Here is a 19,887-nt window from a genome sequence, read left to right on the forward strand (position 1 = left end):
ATGAGACCTGAGCGGATACAGGGGAACAATCAGTGCACATGGCTGGCTCAAGACAGGATTAGTAAGCAAAGTTTTGGGGAAATATGGTGGCTAGCAAAAGGAGAGGTGAGCTGTGGGCTGTAAGACAACCTCAGGTTTCTGGTGCTGACAGCTGTAGCTAGTCAAGAGATGAGGAACTGCACGTCCTCCATGGACAGTGTGGGCACCTGGTGACACTGCAGGAAACAGCATGTTAGGTGAGAAATGTTAGCTGAAGATGGACTCACATGTCACCTGAATAGAGGACATGTTATGAGGGATGACAGGACAAAAGAACTCTGGAGTCTGGGGACAGAAGAGGCAATGAGTGACAAAAAAGGGAGCAGGAACAACCAAAGAGCAGAGAGCACAGCCCCAGGCCAGGACCTTTGAGGAGACGTGGAGGAAGATGGGATGACAAGCCCCTCAGGAACGAGGGTAGGAAGCCAGGGGCAACCGTCAAGATTTCCTCCCTTAACCTAAAAGAGTGATTGGAGAGATGGCTCTATGCTTAACAACACTTGATGCTCCCCCAGTGGACCTTGGCTTGGTTTTAAACACCGACATGGCAGCTCAAAACTGTCTACAACCCCAGTTCCAGAGGATCCAAAACCCTCTGCTGGCCATCTCAGGCACGAGGCACACATGGTGCACACACATATGTAAGCAAACACTCATGAACACAAAAAATAAAAATTAATAAGTCATTAAAAACAATTAGAGATTTGAACACAGTTACACATTTACTGGGATGTGAAGGACCAGAAAACACCAGAAGGAACGAGCATTCAAGAGTTTCCCAGAGAGCTGTTAGATACCGACCAGACAATGCTTCTTATTGCTCCCAGTGAGTGCTGACATTTATTTCACCGCAGCAACACTGCTCTACTTATGCTTATATAGTTAAGTAAGCCAAATTCTGGGTCTTCTTCCCGGGCTATTATACTAACTCTGCCACTAAATTATGCAGAGAGCAGAACTGTGGAATTCTGTACAGAGTCACAGCACACGTGCAGCACGCACATGTATATGGCACGGGCTTGATAAATGGCGCTGAGTATTAAAGTCATTCATCTCCAGGGCGCTGAGTAGAAACGGCAGAGACTCTGGGAAGAGGGCAGATTAAGCCAACTCAGTTTTCATCACTTAATAGCTCTGTGACCCAACAGACAAGATGCACCACCTCCCATGGTAGCAAACACGCCAGCCAACATTTAACTCCCCATGAAAAGAAGCACATCCACCTCATTACTATGCAAATTTGATTTTTTTTGTCCTAAATAAGCATTAAAATTATATATATACCAAATAATTTCTTTAAGGTAAAATTTTATTATTATCAAGAAATGTTTGATTTACATATTTTACTTATCTATATACCTGAGGTTGTGTAAAAATTTTTTGGATGAAATGGGTCACAGGTGAAAGTTTTAAAAAGCCATGACCTGTGGAGTACTTGGCTCCTAGGGACAATGAAGCACTTCAAGTGTGCTACTTGCATTACAAGGCTGGAGGACAGCTCCCAGCTACACATGGCTGTTCATCCTGCATCGGCATCATGATAAAAACCCATGGACACGGGAAGTTCATGGTTTTCACAGACTAGGGACACATGAATTAGTTCCTAACCTCTCTCTCCTCCTCACCCCAGATGATTTAAACATCCCCCTCAGATTTGCAGCAAGAGTTTAAGAGAAACCGAAGACAGAAATAGCCACTAAGCTGCCTGTCCTCAACTGCAACCTGAGCACGTTTACAGGACTCTGGAATTTGTGCAGATGCCTAGAACACATGTGTTCACTCAACACATGCCTATCCAGGGAACACGTGCTTCTCTGTATAATCTGCCCGAGTTCCCCAGGTAGTTTCACCCCTTTATTTGTGAGCTTCCTGCCGGCACCTGTTTCAGTGCTATTGCTATGTGACAGGTTAGTTCACTGGTGCTAAGGGGTCGGAAGAGCTACTGAGAGCTTCAGGAACCCTCAGATCAGAAGGTTCTTCGCTCATGGAAACTCACTACCGCCAACAGCAGCCACGGCCCAGAGGCTCTGCCACTAGTAAAGGGCGCCACAGCTCTAGCAATGCCTGTCTCAGGCAGGACACCAGGGGAGTTTTCTTAGAAATGGTTAACAAAAACATAAGAGAAGTTACACTGCCATCTCCCATAAACAGACAGTTCAAAAGACTAACGTACGTGGGAAGGCAGACTGTCACTGTGGCAGCCAAGGTCTCCGTGTTCAGGCAGCATCTCTGATCTGGAGGCTGCTGCAGCACCTACACCACATGACTCAAGGGCAGCTACTCGGACACCACTGAAATGTAGACCACACCAGCCATGCAAAGTAAGCACTGACTCAAGTGAAGGTCGTGCCAGGAGATAAACAAGTGTGGGAACTTGCAAGTTTTCCCTTGAGCCTTTAAGCTTGAGAACTCTTCCAGAGCCAGGCCTGCTGGTGCCTGCCTGTAATTCTCCATACCTAAGAGGCAGAGGCAGGAGAATCCTAGGTCCAAGGTAGCCTGGACTACTAGTGATTTCTAGGCCACCCTGAACCGCTTCCTGACGCTCTGTCTCAAAATGAAAATTAATAATAGAGAAGGCCAGGAGCACAGTTTGTTCTTGCTCGGCGCATAAAAAGCCCTAGGTTCACCCTCCTCTCAACAAAACAAAGCCCTCTTCCAAATATTCAGGAAGAGAAACTATGTAGTGTTCTCTGTGAGATTGCGAAGTGACCCCAGGCTCCTTTACTGGTCATTGCCAGCACAGTTTACTGAAGAGCCTTCCAGCAATGCAGGCTTCACACATGCACACATGGCCGCTCAACTGGAACCTTAGAGTAGAGACAAATAGATTGGTAACACAAAATCTGCTCGGACCTGCTGTATTTTAGGAGGAATGGTAGATGAGAAAGGGAGGCTGAAAACCAAGAAGACTGAAAGATGAGGAAATGTAGAATGGAAAAGATTGTTAACTGCAGTCTTTTAAAAGGCATGGGGGTGGCGGGTAATCTATGGCTTTCTGGAAATAACAGGAGTCAGGTTACACCCGTCTACCTCTGAAGTTGGCAGAATGCAAATGCATTTTAAACTGTTCTGAATTGGTGCTTGAAACCAGCGAGCCAGGAATCTTGGGTGATGCTGCTGGGTTCCATTACAGGTGGTGAAATATGCGAAAATCTCAAACCTTTGTGTCTCAAGATCCTGATCCAATATCATGTAAAGAGCCTGAAGAAAGTCACAACAAAGCACGGGTGGTGCACAGGGCACTTCTGCCGGGTGGATGGCTATGGGAGCAGAGCCATACAGAGGGTACCAGTCCCACATGTACACTATCAAACAGCCTGGCCTTGACGTTCCTGCCCAAAAAGGGGGAGATTAAAATAAGCATGAAACCCAACACAACGGTGAGCAGAAAACGGGTTAAAGCTGACCCTGGATGCTAAGGTTAGTTCAGATGTAACCTCTAGTTAGCAGTGGCCGTGCTGTCCACAGACACAACGTGGAACAGGGTGCGTCCTAAAGCATAAGCACTACCAGCCCTGCTCACAACTTCCGAAAGACAGAGATACAATCTCAGAGGGCCAAAATGTAAAATCTAAACCTTATAAGAATAGAATTATTGGCTTGGATATACACAGACTATCCCTGGAGAGAAATGAACTACAAGCAGGACAGCAACCGAGGCTGAGAGAAGGCCTGGGAAGGAGGGCAGCGAGGAGCCCTGCCACTGCTGACTGCGAGGCAGCTGAGCTCAGCAGACCCAGATGCCATCTTTCCGAGTGGGTGTTTTCATGTGATATATACAGGTATGACCCAATCGTCTGTCGGCTTTTTATTATTTATTTAATCTCCTCAGGATTTACAGTTTCTATGAAAAAGGAAGATGGTGTTGGTATTTCCAACACATGGACTATATAGCATTCTAATAACTCGAAAGGAATGAAGAGGAAGAAACAAGAAATAGAATGGACGATCCAACAGAAGAAGGCAGCTTTGTAAAATGCAGTGGACAAGTGGGAGAGCGCATACCTGAGCCTCCGAAGCAAACTTCAGCATCGGGACCAGGGGAGGAGTGTAGGCGGTCAGGCAGGTGACAGCAGCCACCAGGTCCTACAGATCCTCACTGCTCCCTCACTAGGACAAAGGCAAGTTCCACTCTGGACTATGGACCATGCAGCAGGGCTACAGGGACATCCGGCAAGCCTCTACCAGTCAAGTGCAGTTGCACAACCATACCAGGAAGCAGAGTTGAACTAAGTTCAGTTGGTGGCCTTGGAACTTCGGGCCACCAGGTCACCACTATGTGGAGACCCACAGAGAAGGGCTTCCACAGTGGAGCACTCTCTGGGTAGTCTCTAGGGGCTACAATTGTCACTTTAGGAAAAGAAATAAAAATATTTATCCTAACCTAGGAAAACACTGATTTGGACCCAATTATATGTAAGTCAGTCTTAGAAGTAGGGGACGCTGGCAGCGGATCTGACTCCATTTATCCAAAGAAGACAGAAAACTACAATCTGAAAGCACCTGCCAATGTGGACCTAAGGAAAAAGAAGGTAAACGTTTTGCCTAAGTTTGCACCATTCTCCTGCAGCTTCTCTTAGTCAGGCGAGGTTTCACACCAGTGACGTTTCTTTCCATGTAGATGTCTGCTTTCCTAAGAAGACTATCTGACCATGGGACTCACAAACTGTTGGGCAGGGGTAAACAAAGGTTTTTCATTTTCTCTATGACGTCTTTTTGAACTTTACCAAGTCATCCCAATGAGGTCTATCTGCCTGCTCATTTATGTATTGAATAGGTATTTCCATGGAGTGTATTTCACTTAGAGGATCAGTGAACATACGTGTACCAGAGGCTCAATCTGTGCTGAACATTAGAGAAAGGAAGAAGAAATAAAATTCAAACCCTGACTCAGAGCATTTGCCCCATAGAAGGAACTGAGTGAGATAATACTTGTATAAACAAGTCACACAAAAGGGGGAAAGTGGGTGTTAGATAGACAGATCAGTAATTGAGAGTTCTTGCAGAGGACCTGGTTTCAGTTCCCAGCATCCATGGATTGGCCCATAACTGTCTCTAACTCCAGTGTCTCTTCTGACATACACATATACATACATACATATATATCTGCTTGTATGCATATATACAATATATATTAATATATATTAAGAAACACAGGAAGTGTTAACTTTAGAAAGTATGACAAAGTAAGTGAATCCTGGGCCATCTAGCGGGAGGGCCAGCTGGAGAAGACTATTCCAAGTACAAAAGACAAAGGAACACGGACAGGCAGAGAGACCTGAAACACTACCAATACCACTAGAATACAGGGCAGTGGGGGAGGACGTACAGACGACTTCCTAGGAAGATGTTCAGGAGATGCTAGCCTCGCTCCGCCAGAGGTTGCCCTGTGGAAATAAAGAATGATAACCTCTCACAGGGCACTGTGGACCAGTGCAAAGATGGAGTTCCCAATCTTCAATAGTAAAAACAGAAATCAGCCGGGTGGTGGTGGTGCATGCCTTTAATCTCAGCTCTTAGGATGCAGAGGCAGGTGGATCTCTGTGAGTTTGAGATCAGCCTGGTCTACAGAGTGAGTTCCAGGACAGCAAGGATTGTTACACAGGGAAACCTTGTCTCGAAAAATGAAAGAAGGAAAGGAAAGGAACAAAAGACAGAGAGATGGGACTTTAAGATCCTTACAGGGTGGAACAATTTGTTCACCTCAGGGTCAGTGGCAGCAATTACAGCACAGACAAGGAAGTTAAACCACATCACAGGGCAATGAGGAAATAAAGAGGAAGCAGAGACAAAGAACATGGGCCTGGTCTGAGGGACTTGGATGAAAGTGGAAGAGATGAACAGCTGCTGAAGAAAACCCAGAGGTAATACTTGCTGATTTTTAAGGTAAAAAACAGAAATGCATTGGCTAAGTATGAGGGGAGTCTGGGAAGGTCAGCAGGTCAACCGAAAGTGACAGAATGAAGCCCAAAGAAGGCACTCTGCTGGGTCGTGCTCCAGACTCACCCAGGATGCCAGCTTTCTTAATTTTTTCAAATTCTTTTCTTAGTCTATTTGACTTTCACTAAGTGTGGATGCCTCCTCTAATAGCGTCACAAAAAAGCTTTCTGTTTTTGACACCAAACCTCGCTAGACCCTTCAACATTGTATTCTAGGGAGCTGCAGGGTTTTACTTGCTTCATTTCTGAACAAGTGTGTCTGGGCCATAGCACAAGTGCATCACCACTAAGACACAATCACGCTCGGGGCTGTGTACAGACAATGTACGGAAGAGTTACATATTTCCCTCAGGAAAAGATTTTAAGATTCTAAAGATGAGTAATCACCTTACTGGTTTTAAAAACTACATTGTCTGATCTGAATGTTTTAAAACTTCTACTTGAAAGTAAGCAAGCAGTAAGGTCAGAACCACGGACCTGTAACTCCTGTCGTGGGGCCTTCCTTTCCTTAGCTGACCTAGACGTGGCAGTAAATGCAGCCAAACGCCTTTCCTCTCTGCTGCAAATGTAGCCACAGCCACACCAGAACACACAAGCCAGTGGCAGGGAATGCACCTTATGGTGTTTGTCCTTCCAGACCACGCTTTCTAGGCTGTGGAGATGTGTATTCTCAACTCAAGGATAAAGTGGCTTTTAGACACATAACTTTAGAATCTGCCTCCAAGTTCACAAAACACTTGTGTCCACACATACATACAAACTACAAGCCTACAAAAATCCCTGTTCAGGGTCTTAATCCCATTAAGGAGCTGTTAAAGTGGAAGTCACAAATACTAGCCACACCTTCCAAATGGACACCTCAAGGACACAGTCCAAGGCAGTAAAAAAGGTGGATCTCCTTCTCCTGACACTCCCAATTTCATCTGTGCTGAAGTCAACATGCAGCCCCTCAACTCTACCTGCTCCCTCTGGGGTTATGTAATATATCTAGCTAGAAGGCCTCTTTGGTTGAAAAGTAAAGAAAAGGTAAAGAGTAAAGAAAACTCTAGCAAACTTTCAGAGCTTCCCTGCAGAGACACGGCTAGCCAACTTGCTAGCTTCCTCTTCACATTCCAGATGCAAGACAAGTCTGGCTGGTAACTCATCATCACCCCCACGGCATATCACCATGATCTCACACCAGTCAATCACCCTATTCTCAGAGCCTCTCTGTCATTCCACACAATATCTTAGTGTAATAGGCACAACATAATACTTTTTACACACACACACACACACACACACACACACACACACACCTGTCAATGAAAACATTGGCAGATGAAATGTGAATTCCTCAAATTCTTCATTCTTAGACCAAAGGTCTAGCAGCACCACAGGTCTCCTTACAAGCAACATGAACTTTAGGTCTGAAGTTCTGTCCTTGACGCAGTGACATCAGAGATGCTAAAACTGAGGCTGTATGTTAGTTACCCAGGTGAGCTCTACGTTTTCTACTGTAAGCCATACCGTAGCACATAAGTCACACACAAGTGTTGGCAAGGTTTTCTCAGCTACAGGCACACACTAGCAAACACGGCTGATGAACATGCTAGCTGTTTAGTGTATTCAAGCACAGGACCTGAAATGCCTGACCCAGAGGGAGGAAACCTGACAAAGTACCTCTTCATGCAGAATTATTTCATAAGTATTCATTTCTAAATGATTCCTAATGTTTGTAGATTCTAAATGACTAAAACATTCTGCAAACCAACTGCCCATATTCCTATTAGGCACCCAGAAACAGAAAAAAATGCTTCCCAGACACTAGGCAACCACAACACAGAGGTTAGCATTTACTGCACTCTACTTCAGCATCTTCCAAAGAGACTCCTCCTGAAACCCTCATACCATCTCACTCGCAAGCAAATCAACACCCACCTGACGTTTCCATTTGACCTGGGTCCCATCTGGGGGAATCTCACAGCTTTATCATTGCACTGACTCAGAGCAGGATTAGAGACACCGACTCTTGAAGCGATGTCCCCAAACCAAACCTCTCCACACAGAGATTAGCAATCACTTTAAAGCCTAGAAATTTTCCACAGGCGCTCTCTGAGACACACTCACACTTATCTGTATTTACAGCCTGGGCAACTGAGGGGATTTGCTCAGGCTTCTGGGGCCCGACCAGTCTGCTAAGTCATCATTCTTGCATCTAATCTGCTGAGCCATGCTGACTTCATTAAAAAAGGAACACTTCATGTCAACAGTACACAGCATCACATACAAATCCTAGAACTAGACCTTGCGAAAGTGCATGAAAATTAATGCAGCCAAATTCTTACTGTAACTACGTCGAAGGCACTGAAGCCAAGCACAGAACAGTAGCCTGGTCACTCACCAAAGGGGGGAAACTATTTGGAGCCACTGTCTCTGGAACAGCAGCACAGCACCCCCTCTTGAATGGATCACTTGTGCACATTTTCTTGCAGCTGTAGCATACAAGTTTAAGGTCATTACCTAGCTGTCTACAGATTACTTCATTATCTCTGCACTACAGAAGCAGCTAGGGAAGCCACTATGGGAAGGCTGAGGCTCATCAGGAACAGACAGCTAACGTATCGTACAACAGCCCTCTGCAGATAACAAAGCACTCTGGTAACCATGGGTTGCCAGACATTAGAAGAGCCACATGGAGAGTATGCCAAAGTTTACACACGGAAGCAAAGTCACAAGTTCCATTCCATGCCATGCTCCAGCCCTGGTGCCTGTGAGTGCTGACTCTGGAGCTAATGATAGAGTCCAGCAGGCCGTGTGGCTGAAGATCTCTCCAAGCCTTCGGGTGCTTATGCAACGGAAAGAGTAATAGCGTACCCTGAACTCCCACCTCAGAGACTTGCTGGAGAACAAATGGAGCGGTACCAGGAAACACATTTACCACAAGAGGCATTTACTGGTGCTGGGGTCCTGTCATGCCCACCACCTACCACGACCATTACTCGGAGTAACCATGGGAGTAGGAGTATTGGTTTGGACAGCTTACTTACAATCCTTGTTAAATAGATTTGATCTAGACTTTTAGGGCCCATGACTATGCTGATTAATGGCAAATAATGAGGCAGCATAGTGAAAATGTCTGATGTTCACAAAGCCTTCCTTGTTAACTGGATGACTTTCTGCCACCTTTCCACCTGCCCGAAGGATAAAATAGGTAAGTTGTAATAAATGCATTTAGAGATATAAGTTATGAAGGATAAAATCATCATCTGTACATTTCTTGTTAATATTTATCAAGTTTTGTGAGAACACACATTGCTAAAGGAATGAAAGTTATTCTTTCATAAAGGGTACTTGCCTTTATAAAACTTAGGCCTTAAAATATTAATGATGTTCATGAAAAACATGATCTTAATGAGTCACTGCAATAAGGGTTTAATAATTTAGATTTATTTTTAACATAGTAAGAACTGAAAATCTTTCCTAATTTGCTTCAAACCTATGGACTTAGTAACAATGCCATGATTATAAATACAATAAAAGTATCCTTCAGAAAAGAAAGTCCTTTTATTGCACTAATGGCATATGTCAATCAGAAAACTTAGTATTTTAAAGACATCGCAGTAAATTATTCTCTTAGAAGAGTACTGAGATGCGTGTATGAAGGGAGAACACTGGCGCTAACCATCTCCTGAAAACTCATCTCCAGCATTTCACAGCTCCATTCCACACGGCTCCCATGTCTCAAATCCATTTGCTTGCCAAAATGGATCTGCACATCAACACTCAGGGTTCCTGTAGTTACTTGTGGATACATGCAGAGGATTGAGGATGTGAGTCACCAACGAGGACCTGCAGCTGAGCAGAACTGAGTGGAACTCCGCCCCCTGGTTCGAGCTCTCCTGCTGTAAACAGGCTCCCATTTGGGGATCTAGTCAGAGCTAGGTTGGTCGTGGTTTTGTGAGTCTACTGCTGTCGCTGTTTAAGAAGTCTCCCAAGACTAGCGCTGAAACGGGATGTGCTCCAAAGACACAGGAGGCTCTGCTGCGTCTCTCGGAGAAAACACACCTGCTAGACAGCTTCACTCAGGCAAATCACAGCACAGTGAATTCACTGGGAGCCAAGCAAGTAAACAAGTGTCTTAAAACAGATACACAGAGGAGGTCATGGATTGTCACTGCTCGTTTGACCGACCATGTCCTCGGGGTCACGCGCTCACAGGAACTAGCCTGTATTTCCCGTGGGAACAAGTGTTCCACATCCACTAACGCTGGGTGGCTTTGTGGAAAACCAACTACACTTCATTCAAGAACAATCTAGGGAAAGAAGATTAGACCAAAGGAAGAGAAAGCAGGCCCATGTAAATAAGACATGCAGGGGCAGAGAAATCACAAGAAAAACACAAACCAGTCAATAATTAATCCTGGGACAGAGAAAATACATCCGGAAAAATAAAAATAAAAAGATGGGAGAGAAGAAAGTCAGCACCAACCTCAGAGCAGCACAGGGAAAAGGTCATCTTCAGATAAGAGCAAGTGTCCCCAGGGAGGCAAACAGGCAGTCTGCCTAAGGACTGCTGTATGCCCTTGACTTAGACGGCACAACAAAACATCTGCAACACAGAGAGAAGCTGGACAGCGAAACTAAAAGTCTTTGATCGTCAAGACATTAAAAATGTAAAAGACAAGTCTGAAACTGGAAAAAGATTATGTATTACACATAAAGCATAAAGATTTCTTTTTATAAAGAAAAATTAAAATCCAACAGAAAAATGGATAAAAGACATGAACAAGTATGTATCAGGAGATAACTCTCAACTGGCTAATAAATTTATATAAAAGATGATCATAATAATCATCCAGGCAAAAATGAAAATCTCCGCAGTTTTACACACACACAAGTGAAAGCTTAAAACTCTGACGGCAAAGGTACCGAGGAAAAGCACGCCTACACTGTAGAGAGAGCCCGTGTAGCTAGCATGAGTACACTGATGTGCTCAGCTTAGAACACAATAGATCTCTGGACAGCAAACCTGAAGATAAACACCCACTATTCATTTTGAGACAGTGTCTCATTGTGTTTGCCCAGGCTAGCCTGAGATTGTGATCATCCTGCCTCTACCTCCAGAGTGCTGGGAATACAGACATGCACCACCAGGTCCTGCCAGCACCAGGTCCTGCCATTTGATCCACCGATTCTAACTCTGGAAGATCTAGAGCAGTGGTTCTCAACCCATAGGTTGTGACCTCTGTGGGAGTCAAATGACCCTTTCACAGGGGTCACCTAAGACCATCAGAAAACACAGATATTTACATTAAGATTTAGGACAGCAGCAAAATTACATGTATGAAGTAGCAACAAAAATAATTTTTATGGTAGGGGTAACTGTATTAAAGTGTATCAGCATCAGGAAGATTAAGAACCATTGCTCTAGAAGAACTGGTCCATTTGCACCCAGAGACAAGGGTAAGAATACCATCAACAGCACTTTGAAACTGCAAGAATCCGGGAGCAAATGGATCTATTACAACACAGACATAAAATGAAATGTTACACAGCAGTGGAAGTTAACAACAGCTCATTAAGCTTCCTCATCAACATGAATACATTTTACAACAATGTTGAGGGCTTGGGGATTTGGGTTTTGGGGTTTAGATTTGGGTTCAGTCCCTAGAATTTAAAGGAAAAGTATGAAACACACACACACATACACACATATGTATCCCAGTTTATACAAATTTCAAAACATGGAAAAATAATCACTACAGATCATATACCTAAGTGGTTTTTTTTTTAAAAAAAAAAAAAAAGAAGAAGAACTCAGCTCAGAGCTTTCTATGCAAGTATAGGGACCCAAGTTCCATCTTACATATACAGACATAAAATCTCACAGTCAGGAGGCTCTCAGGAGCCTGTCTACCAGCCAGCCAATCTAGCTGAGGCAAGCTTCACATTCACTTAGAGACCCTGTCTCAAAAAGAAAAACAAACAAACAAACAAAAAACAAGAAAAGATAAAGAACAATCAAGGAAGATAACCTGACCTTTGGCCTCCATACATATTTGACTATATACACACACACACACACACACACAGTCATGCATGTACACACAAACACACACGTACAGAGAGAGAGAGAGAGACAGAGAGAGAGAGACAGAGAGACAGAGAGAGAGAGAGAGAACCTAGAGGGGAATTAACCAGAGTAGAGCAGTGTCGAGTGTTGAGCACAGCCATACCCATGGGAGGCACCCTTGGAGGATGGAGGCCTTTGATTAGGAAGCGCCTGGGGCAGAATCAGAATCAGACCTCTTCATCCCTCAGTCTGGTTGCTCTTCCTTCGTCAGCATCACGTGCAAATCCACCTTGTTCTCCCTGGTTTTATCCCCTGGTCCAGTTCAAGCAGCCATCGCCCTCTGTAACAGTTTCCTCACTGGTGTCTCCTATTTCCTGGGAGCTACTCAACATGTAAGTCAAGTGGTGTTCTTCGAAATGCTGATGGCCTCCTTTCTCCCTCGGAATAAAACCAATCTCAACAGTGTACCTCCCAGGCTTTATTTCCTTAGGTTTCCCCAGCTCTGCTCTCTGTCTATCCTTCTAACCCCACTTCCTTCCACTCTTTTCCTTTTCTTTCTAAAACTGCCCAGCTAATTTCCCCTTCGTTGGCTCTTTGCCGAGAGCTTCATCTCAGCATGCATGCGTCTCAAATTTAAAGACAAATGTCACCTTCCCAAAGAGGCTGACTCTGACCACACTATACAGACACAGTGTCACTGTAGTCACCCTCTCTTCATCCTCTTCTACTCCACAAGACACGTCTTGTCCCACCAGAGTGAGGCTGTGTCAGCCCCATCGTGTTACCACAGCAGAGCCTGGCACACAGCAAGTACTGGGTGGATGAACGGAAAACTGGATGTCATTTTGAATAGACATGACAGAGTAAGAGAATCAAGTACACTGGTGGGGGGAATCACCGAAGACTGGGAAGAAGAATCTGGAAAATCACAGAGAAAGCATTATCCTAAGAACAATTTTAACACCATCTGAAAAAGTACTTTGGGCTACATTCCTAAGGATGCTAATCAGATTTTCATACCACAAGATCCTGAGTTTTGAAAATGAAACTACTTAAAAATCTCCTGGTGTGTGTGTGTGTGTGTGTGTGTGCCCCCGCGCGCGTGCGTGTGTATTTAATATTTCTACTTTAAGAAAAACGTGCTTTAAAAGGATGCTTCCAAGAGCTGGTGAGACAGGCCAGTGGTCAAGAGCATGTACTACTCCTACGGAGGACCCGTGCCAGGAGGCTCATAACCACATACAACTTGTTCTGAAGGATCCAATGCCCTCTTCTGGACTTCACAGGCACCTGCACTCTCATGCACATACCCACATACAAGCACACATGTATATACATAATTAGAAATAAAAAAACCTTTATTTTTTAAAAAAGCATGCTTCATTAAGTTCTGAGTTCATTCTCACTCACCATTAAGTAGTTTACACAAGTTGCCTTTCTATGCCTGTGTCCTGGACAGTAAAATGAAGCAACCCATTGCTGGTTTGAGCTGTTGTGAACATTATGGAATAAAATTCTTTGAATGAAGGCATCTAGTTAAGCGGTCAGCAAATTGTATGGAATTAATAAACGGTTGTCAGTGTGAACACTGAGATGAGAGAGGGAAGTCACGGCAAAGAGGAGCCTAAGGTAAATCACCAACATCCTCTCCCTCTTGAGTTAACACAGTTTGCACACAACAGCTAGAAACACAACCAAGGCTAACCCTGCTCCCACCAACAAGTCAAGTGTACACGTGGAGTTCATACAGAAACATGGGCAGAGCACTCTAAGAACATGGAGGGTGTGACTAACTTCACTAAGGACGTGGGACACACGTGATATGGTCTGGAAAGGAGCCGTCAGAAACCCACCAGATGGAAAAGCGGGGAGCTGGTGTACCCGTAACAGTGAGTGACAGACGTAGATAGAGAGGGCCTGGTGTCACTGCTGTGGTGTATTGTGGGAAGGGACCTAGAAGGTGAGTACAGCTGTGGTCCCACCACAAGGAGCTATGTTTATAGAGTTTACATTCTCTTCACTGGGCAATGGGGAAATGGGGAGTGGGGTAAACAAGCTATTTTAATAGCAATCTTTTTAAAGACAGAAGAACATCCTTATGTCTTTAATTACTACATAGATCCTGGATCTGTTAACCTAAAGTGGAAAATCTGATCCACCTGAATCCTGAGACCATGCAAGCAGTTCCTGTATTAGAGAAGACTGGGCTGGGGTCTGGCCTCCTGATCAACCGGTTTCCTGGCCAGGACGATGCTGTTAAAGCCGCAATCTTCACAACAGCAGAGAAACCTGAGTTTCCTGAGTGCAGATGCTGTGCTGCCTGCAACTGCTATCTCATTTAATTCTCACGACACTCATAAAAGGCGCTATTAACCCCATTTGAGACCAGAAAATCCAGGCAAAACAAAGCCCTGGGTCATTTGACTAGTGACTGACAGAGCCAGGATTCCAAGGGAGGCTGACTTCAAAGCCCAGGAATTAAAGCTGGAATTAAGCCTGTTGAAAGAGAACATTGCTCAGTTCGTTAAGCATCATGTGCTCAAAAGCCATCTGTGTGTACCTGCTACAGTTTAAAGCATTATGCTAGGTTGGTCACTCGTAAATTTTACTGGGCAGAACAATCGTGGAGCAGAGCTCTAAGTCATAGATTCCCAGGCTCCACCCAGAGATTTGGTTCTGGAAGCCTGGGAAGGAATCAGGGATCTACTTTCTAACTGTAGGTTCTGCAGAATATTCACTTGTACTGTGACGGATGTTGGCTAGCTTCGAGATTCAAGGTGGTGTCAGAGCCTGACCTCTGGGTACTTCTGGCACAGGAACACAAGCGCAAATACTTCACATGAGAGCGGTTACGTGAGACGAAGGGAGAAGAAACAGGATTTGACAAAGAAAGGGACACCCTTTTCCAGGCAAAGGGAGGCACAGTGAAGAGTATCTGCTTTGGGAAACGGAATGATGGTCACAGAGAAAATTGGGGAAAGCTGGAGAAGGCCCTGAATGTCCACCATTGCACTAGGGGCTTTACTTAGTGCCTCCACTGGGAAGCAGCTAGCTATTGGATTTTGTAGAGAAAAGAAATAACTATAGCCACCTTTTCTGTAAGAGCTCTCTCTCTCTCTCTCTCTCTCTCTCTCTCTCTCTCTCTCTCTCAAAGCTGGGCAAGATCAAGTGGAATCAGAATGTCACACATCAAGACAGCTGGCCGACCGCTGATCTAAGCCCCAAGAGAAAAATCAGGAGACATTGCCTCAAAGGGCAGGAAAGGCAATGCCATGACAAACTGTATGTAGGACACAGCTCAGGGTATTTGTCACCTACTAAACCCAAATTGTAGCCCCAAGCTACTTTTCAGAACTCTTCCCGGAGTATATAGGTCAGAGGTAGAGCATTCGCCTAGCATGGGTCAGGCCCTAGGTTCAATCTCCAGTTTGGTGGCAGGGAAGCGGGGTGTGTGTGGGGGGGTGTATTGGTGGTCTCTTATATAGATGGCCAGACCCAGAATCCATGAAGCACTCAAAAAAAAAAAAAACCCACAGTTCAGGAATAAGATGTGTAGACAGGCCTGAGTAGCCCACATAGATGTTATACCAATGAAATATCAAGAAACACACACACAAACACACACAAGAGTCATTATTCAGAGCAACACAATCTCATTTTACACAGAATTCTAACAAGTTCTAAGAATCCAATTTCCAAACCCTCAGCAGTCTGGAAGCAAAATTTACAAGGGCAGAAGAGACTTCTGTGGGTGTGAGGGTCAAGAGCAGAAATAAACACTTAAAAGGGACACAGGATCACACCCAGTGAGTGCCAAAGCCGTTTATTCAGGTGTACAAATGATCCCCCCAAGATATAAAATGAGTGGGGATCTTCCTGAGTGAACTCAACACCTACTATAAACGTTCTTCAAAACAAGCAATGTCTGGCTGGTCAGAAGGCACAGTGTCCAAAGATGGTTCACACAAGCCAGCCTAACCATTCTCCAAAGTAGCCATGCCACAGCCAACAGTGCAGGCAGGAGGCCCGTTTTATAAACCTCAGTCTGCCAGCGACCTGCACAGCGTCTACCGAAGACATGCTCGAGGGATGAGGTTTAACTTGGGCAACATTTTCCTGGTGATCATGCCTCTGATTCCATCTTCATCCAAAATGCAAAGCAGCACTGTCAAGGTCGTCTGAAGGGTACAGCCTGTCATCAGTTACTGAAATGAGGTGACGGTGACGTGTCACATTGCTGTGGGACGCTTGTCCACTGTGTGAAGATATATTGCTGGGGTTGGTTTAATAAAGAGCTGACCGGCCAATAGCTAGGCAGGAAGTATAGGGAGGACTTCCGGGCAGAGAGAGGAAGTAGGAGGAGAAAATTGAGGAGCAAAAGAGACATCAACGAGACATGGGGGAAATCAGACATACAGAAAGAAAAGTAAAAGCCACATGGTAAAAAGTAGATTAATAAAAATGGGTTAATTTAAGTGATAAGAGCTAGTTAGGAACAAACTAAGGCCAAGCTTTCATAATTAATAAGATTATTTGGGAGCTGACTGACGGACGGGACAGAGAAAGCCCCGTTACACTACATGCTGGATGTCCTGGACAGGCTCTGTGAGAACTTTCAAAGGAGGCAGAAACACATGAAGGCCCCTCACTTTGTTCGCTAACACCAATCAATGTTTATTAAGAATTAACATTGGCTGGTCAATGTTTAATCCCAGCACTAGAGAGGCAGAAGCAAGTGGATCTCTGTGAGTTCAAGGCCAGTCTGATCTACAGAGTGAGTTCTAGGACATTCAGGGCTACACAGAGAAACCCTGTCTGGAAAAAAAAAATGAATTAAAACTTCATTGTTTTTTTTCTATGGATTTCATCTATTTTGTGTGGTTGTGTACGTGTCTGCAGATACACATACATGTATGCAGGCCAGCGATGGATGTGAGCTATCTTCCTTAGGTTTTGAGACAGTCTCTCATCAACCTGGGAGCTCACTGACTTAGCCCCTGGGATCTTGCCGTCTTGACCTCCCAAGTGCTTGGACTAGAGGTATGCCACAACACCTAGCTTCTTTAGGAGGATACTAGGGAAAACAAGTCCTCACGCATGCAGGGGAAGCCACTTACCTACTGAGTTACCTCCCCAGCCTGCCATCTATTTTGTAAACATTTAAAGAAGTGTCTTCATAGGAGAAACTCAGGTATTCCCTGAAGGTCATAGTCAATTTCTGATGGTTTAAAATGTGTACCAACACATGAGCTTTCTATCCTGATACAGACAGAAAGCAAATCCATCATCTAAAAACTACCAGAGAACTTGAGGTGACATCAAAGAGCAGAAAGGTCAATCAGTCTTCCTTTCTTTCTCTCTTTATTTCTTTTTACAAACTGATTTCGTTTTATGTGCATGGATGTGGGTACGTGCCACGTGTGTACAGGTGCCCACAGAGGCCAGAGGAAGTTTATGGATCCCCTTGGAACTGGAGCTACAGGCAGATGTGAGCCCCCTGACATGAGTGTTGGGAACGAAACTCCGGTCCTCTGGAAGAGCAGGGGCTCTCTCCAGTCTCACCGCTCAGAGTTACTGTTTAATACTGGAACAGAAAAAAAAAAAAAAAGCCTGTGAAGTATTACAGAAAGATAACGTGGTGGAATGATCTAGGCCTGACGTCTTTCTCAGGCACAGCAAAGGCTAGAGAAAATAAAAGCACACTTGCCCCCAGTTTCATCAAAAACCAGCATTGTGGTACTTCAGGAAATGGGTCAAACACATGGTAATGGTTACAACGGAAGCTGCCCCATCCGAAGAGCACACTGTTTTCCAGAAGCTTACAGTATAGGGACACTGACTCGCCCACGGCATAGGCCTAAAAATGACATTTTCTCTAACCACAAATTGTGTCTTGTGAATCGATTTCATGGGATTCTGTCAGCATTTTTCTTTCCACTGGGGGAAAAAAATGGAATATAGCAGAAATAAGCAGAAGGCACCTGACAAGGGTAAACAAGGCAGCGTGAGGCCAAGCCTGGTACCTCATGCCTTGGAGCTCAGCACTGAGGAGGTTGAGACAGCAGGACTAGTCAGTAGCAGGCTAGCCCTGGGCTACACGGTTGAGTTCAAGGCCAACCGTACCAAGAGCTTCTGTATGAAAACAAAACAAATACACACAAAAACAGTACTTTATGAAACTTTTCATTCATATGCAGATGTATGTACTAAAATATAATGTCTTTATTACTGAAGTTTTTGGTTTTAAGTTAGGAAAGTCATTACACAGAGAACTAAAGCCAGAGGACCCAGACTGACTAGCCATACTTAATCCTCAGGTCCTGCTCAAGCTCTCTGATAAAGATGGGCCTATGGAAACCTATTCAAGAGCCACAGAGACAGACACAAAGAAGAAACACAGCAGGGGCAAGCCCAGCCAAGCCTGTTTGGCCCCAAAGGCCTTGTCACCTTTCCCAAACAATCCGCTCAAGCTCTCTTTGCTCAGGATGGACCCATAGAAACCTATTTAAGAACTCCTTGGCACACACACACACACAAACATCCACACAAAAACAGAGTCCCAGCCAAGCACTTAGCTGGCCTTGAGGTCCTGCCAGCCCTAAGGCGGTGCCTACAAACTAGCGTAGCTAAGCAACGTTGGAGTGAAGCTCCTCCTTCCTCCACTGTCTGTCAACAGTCCTAACTCTTTCAATTAACTTTTCTTCAACTACAACTTCTGCAACCACTGCCTGTGTTGGTAAGGGGCAACTCTTCCTTGCTTAAATCCCAGACTGTCTTCCTATCAGCAGCCCCAGGAACCTGTACTCTTGATTCTCAACACACAGACCTTTCAACCACTCCCGAAAACCAAGATGGGGTCTCCGGGCAGCTCGCAATCTTACTTCGACTTGGGGCAACTATATGCTCCCCAAATTCCTTTCAGCAGTCCTGGAAGGGACAGGCCTAGTGACCCAGGAGTATACGAACGGCTGCTGTTTCCCAGTAAAACACCAAACCTTACAGATAGGGACACACATGTTCCTGATTCAATGATTGAAAGCTAAGTTTCCCACCAAGGGAGCATCTCCCATACTCCAGGCCTCAGGGAGGTTGAGAGCATCCTAGCTTACTCCCGCTGCCCAGCCTCCCTCTGTCAATGCTAGGTCCTCCCGGGGTCCCAGGCCTGGCTTCCTAACCCCACTGCCCCACTCTTAGGAGAACACGCCTTGGGCCTCTGGCCCCAGCAGAGCGGCAGCCGAGCTACACTCACCCCTCGGCCCGGGAGGCGGCGGCTCCTCAGGCTGCGCCTCCGCCCGCCCGGCCACCGCCGTCGCCTCCGCTCGGCCTCCGGCCTGCTCCCGGCCGGCCCCGGCCCGGCTCCGGTTCACCTCGACCCCCTCTTCGGCCGCCGGAGCCCAGTGTCCTGCATTGACCCGGAAGCAGCTTTCGGGGGCCCCCAACAACAACACGTGACCCCGCCGCACGTGTCACGTCCGCTGCGTGATTGGGAGGGGCGTGCGCTGAGCCTCCGAGACCAAGCTGCGGTTGCCATGGCAACCGGGACGGTGGTATCCACCTAGACTTGATCAGAAACGCACCCTGTCTGCTTGCTTTCCTTATTGGTGCACCAGGGGGGAACATCCGCTGGTCCAAAGACCGATCACTTGCAAGAGAAATGTCTTCAGAGAAAGATTCCCTGGACTGAACCTGGCTACACACCTGCAGTCTTGGCCTGACTCTGTGCCACCCTGACTATTTGTGACACTACCTGTCCCTGACTCCGCTGACCTCATCTATAAAATTTCCTGTAAAGCTCTGTATGCGTCATGAGCATCTAGGTGTGAGGACAATCCGCCCCTTGCTCTGTGCCCCCTC

General features: G+C 45.5%; 1 protein-coding gene across 3 annotated transcripts in view; it reads right to left on the reverse strand.

Annotated features, from left to right (window-relative positions):
* Tbcel (tubulin folding cofactor E like) overlaps positions 1-19,462 on the reverse strand; it is a 59,535-nt gene extending 40,073 nt beyond the window's left edge. For 2 of the 3 annotated variants that reach the window (XM_050120079.1, XM_050120081.1), the window contains exon 1: positions 4,045-4,186. The gene's annotated coding sequence lies outside the window, so the exon portion shown is untranslated. Of the gene's footprint in view, positions 1-4,044; positions 4,187-19,282 lie in introns of those variants that run through there. The other variant, XM_050120080.1, reaches the window with a different exon arrangement.
* Between the last annotated feature and the right edge of the window lie 425 nt (positions 19,463-19,887).

This window comes from Alexandromys fortis, unplaced genomic scaffold (genome assembly GCF_014885135.2).
Source record: "Alexandromys fortis isolate MF-2015 unplaced genomic scaffold, M_Fortis_MF-2015_v1.1 scaffold_190, whole genome shotgun sequence".
NCBI lineage: Eukaryota > Metazoa > Chordata > Mammalia > Rodentia > Cricetidae > Alexandromys > Alexandromys fortis.